The following is a 4,116-nucleotide window of genomic DNA, read 5'->3' on the forward strand; positions in this document are numbered from 1 at the left end:
TTCAAAATGGATGAAGGTACAGAAAATAAAGAGAGATAGTGAAGACGTGTGTGTGTGTGGTGTGTGTGTTGTGTGTGTGTGTGTGTGTGTGGTGTGTGTGTGTGTGTGTGGTGTGTGTGTGTGTTGTGTGGTGTGTGTGTGTGTGTGAGAGAGAGAGGAACTCTCAAGAGCGGCAGAGAAAGTGAGAGCGAGAAGCGCTTGGCCCTTTGTACCGGCGTCCATTGTCATTTGGAATGGGGATGTAGTATGTGCAAAGGGACCTTAGCTCCTCTGACAACTACAGTTCATGCGTTGTGTGTGTGTGCTTATCACAATGCCCCTCCCTACCCCCTACCGCCTCTTAAACTGGGGGAGGGGTCACAGATTAAGAACACCCTCCCATCTGCACACAGCTGTTCATATCAACAGGTGTTTGCGTCAGCAGAGAGTGTGTGTGTGTGCTGTGAAGCTGTGAAACTCCCTGCTGGAATGGTTAAGTGTACAGTATGTTAATGCCCATTTGTTAAACAGCTTCGTCCTCCAGGTTGTACAGGGACCGCCAAGCGTTCACATTCTATTAGTCATCTGGGTTGAATGAGGTTAAGGGACCTTATATAAAGTGTCTAGTGGACCGACGGGGACTAACTGTGTATCCGTGTGTCCGCAGGTTCCTCGTATTATGACAACGTGCGGCCGTTGTGCCTATCCTGACTCAGACGCCGTGCTCATCTGCTTTGACATCAGTCGCCCAGAGACTCTGACAGGTGCCTGAAGAAGGTCAGTCTCTTCCTCTTCCTCACCTTCCAACTGCCCCTCCCCCCCCCCCCCCCCGGTCAGTCACGACCAGGGTATATAACCAACATGCCCTGCCTTCAGAGAACATGGTTCATTACTGCTGTTTGCGATTGCTTACACACTTGTTGCGGAATTTGGCTCACTGTGTCAAAACTCTACACACAAGTGAAATAAGAGATGAACATGTCACTTCTATGTCTAAATGAAACTCTGCCAGCCAAACCTAACAATCCTTTTTCAAAATGGCATTTTTGCTACAAAATGAGACACACCTGCACCATTTAATTAACTCTTTCAAAGCAGCAACACACTGATGGACTTTATACAAAACACTGCTGTCTTTAGTACTTTGTATACCTTTTTCATTTTTCTCATACAGGCTTCTGTGAAAGATTGTTCCAGCACAGTACATCTACTCACATTTCAATGAACACAAACATAGAAAGGCTTCAGAAAGAAATATATACAGCTTATTTTTTTGTTTTTGTTGTTGTTGTAAAAACCTGCAAAGAATAGTAGAATTACAGTACAGTATTCAATGCAATATGTTACTGTAAACTCACGAAAACAAAAATAATGCGATGGACAGTGCGATGGTAAACAAAAAGTATTGTAAGGAATTGTAAGGGATGGGGTGGATGGTTTATGGATCCCGCCTTCTGTTAGGGTCTGGCACATCACCTCATCCACATCACAAACAATGTCATCCCTGGCTGGGCAACAGAGAGAATATTGCCTTGCATCCAACCCTGGACTGATCCCACCTCAATGTCTCCGCATGTCTCTTCCAATGCTTGCAGAAGAGGCAGTCGGGCATGTGGTTGGCGGTCATACACACGCCAAGCCGAAAGTAATTCCTCAATCGGATTGAGAAATATGGAGTCAGGGGGCAAGTATACAACTGTGAAGTTATTGTGGTTGGTGAACCAGTCCCTGACCAGAGCAGCCCGGTGGAAACTAACATTATCCCAGATGACAACAAACCCGGGCTGCTCAGGTCCGTCCTGTACAGCTGCATTATGTAGAGCATCCAGACATATGATCATGTGTTGCAGTATTGTAGGGACCCAGGGTGCCATGGTGATGGAGAACTCCTTGCAGACTAATGGTGTCACACAAGGTGATATTTTCCCCACGCTGCCCAGGGACATTCACAACGGCTTTTTGTCCTGTAACATTTCGGCCCCGACGCCTGGTTTTTAGCTAGATTGAATCCAGCTTCCTCAATGGAAATGAACTCATGAGGCTGTGCAGCTGCATCAAAGTCCAAGACTCTCTGTAACAGAAAATGCAAACACTGTACTGTGAATATGGTGTAACTCAAAACACAGGACTACAATGTCTATGGGGGTGGGGGGTGGGGTGGGTTGGGTTAGACACATTCAGTCAAAACTACAAGCAAGGCAGGTGCCCCCATAGGAACCCTGCGACATCGAACGCTGTTCCTCTCAAATGGAGACCCTGGACATCGAACGCTGTTCCTCTCAAATGAACCTGACATCGAACGCTGTTCTCTTCAAATGGAACCCTGGACATCGAACGCTGTTCCTCTCAAATGGAACCTGGACATCGAACGCTGTTCCTCTCAAGATAGAACCCTGGACATCGAACACTGTTCCTCTCAAATAGAACCTGACATCGAACGCTGTTCCTCTCAAATGAACCCTGGACATCGAACGCTGTTCCTCTCAAAATGGAACCCTGAACGGACATCGAACGCGTTCCTCTCAAATGGAACCCTGGACATCGAACGGTTCCTCCAAATGGAACCCTGACATCAACGCTGTTCCTCTCAAATGGAACCCTGGACATCGAACGCTGTTCCTCTCAAATAGAACCCTGGACATCGAACGCTGTTCCTCTCAAATGGAACCCTGGACATCGAACGTGTGTCCTCTCAAAAGAACCCTGGACATCGAACGTGTTCCTCTCAAATGGAACCCTGGACATCGAACGTTTTCCTCTCAAATGGAACCTGGACATCGAACGCTGTTCCTCTCAAATGGAACCCTGGACTATCGAACGCTGTTCCTCTCAAAGGAACCCTGGACAATCGAACGCTGTTCCTCTCAAAATGGAACCCTGGACATCGAACGCTTCCCTCAAATAGACCCTGGACACGAACGCTGTTCCTCTCAAATGAACCTGGACATCGAACGCTGTTCCTCTCAATAGAACCCTGGACATCGAACGCTGTTCCTCTCAATGGAACCCTGGACATCGAACGCTGTTCCTCTCCAAATGGAACCCTGGACATCGAACGCTGTTCCTCTCAAATAAACCCTGGACATCGAACGCTGTTCCTCTCAAATGGAACCCTGGCATCGAACGCTGTTCCTCCAAATAGAACCTGGACATCGAACGCTGCTCTCTCAATGAAACCTGGACATCGAACGCTGTTCCTCTCAAATGAACCCTGGACATCGAACGCTGTTCCTCTCAAATGGAACCCTGGGCATCGAACGCTTGTCCTCTCAAATGGAACCCTGGACATCGAACGCTGTTCCTCTTCAATGGAACCCTGGGCATCGAACGCTGTTCCTCTCAAATGGAACCCTGGACTTCGAACGCTGTTCCTCTCAAATGGAACCCTGGACATCGAACGCTGTTCCTCTCAAATAGAACCCTGGACAGCTGCTTCATCGTAGGTTGGGGTTGAAGCAAGACGCGGCGGAGTGTCGACATACTGACACGGTTGATATTATGGAATGTTGTGTGATCTGCGATGATTTGCTCTGGTAGTTGATGTAGGCGGATGGTGTTGTTTGCCAACACTAGATTGACATTGGCCAGTTCTTGTTCATGGTGAACAGACGTGGCCTTCCACCCTCAGGAGGTCGTCTGGCAGTTCTGTAGACAATTCAAGAATATGATGTCATTGGTTAGGTTCTGCTTTACATACTGTACTGTCATACTGTACACAGTAACATCAAAACTGTATTACATGTACTTCACAGTACTATACCTATTTTTTTATTCATTGAGGAGCATAGACCTAATATTGTAGGACTACGTTGTATTGTACTGTGATGCAGAATGATATGCAACAATTACATAGGTACAGTCTAGTGTAGAAAGTTGAAGACATACCTGTTCTCCAGTCTAAATGTCCGTATTATGGATGCTACCGTGTAGCGACTCAGGTTGGGCTGGGCTCAGGTTGGGCTGGACTCTCTGCCTCCCTCATCGTCAGGCCATGATTTATGACATGGTCAACCAAAGTGGCCGTAATGTCGTCGGAAAAACATCTCCGTCTATTGCCTGGTCCCCTTCTTTGTTCTTGTCCTCGTCCTCCTCCCACTCCTCTCTCTCCTCCTCTTCCTCTCGCTCTCACTGCCTCCA

The 4,116-nt window shown here is 47.5% G+C and overlaps 1 pseudogene; it reads left to right on the forward strand.

The window, feature by feature from the left end:
• LOC112068736 (rho-related GTP-binding protein RhoN-like) overlaps window positions 1–4,116 on the forward strand; it is a 28,015-nt pseudogene that overhangs the window by 12,123 nt on the left and 11,776 nt on the right.

Source organism: Salvelinus sp. IW2-2015, unplaced genomic scaffold (genome assembly GCF_002910315.2).
Source record: "Salvelinus sp. IW2-2015 unplaced genomic scaffold, ASM291031v2 Un_scaffold659, whole genome shotgun sequence".
Lineage (NCBI taxonomy): Eukaryota > Metazoa > Chordata > Actinopteri > Salmoniformes > Salmonidae > Salvelinus > Salvelinus sp. IW2-2015.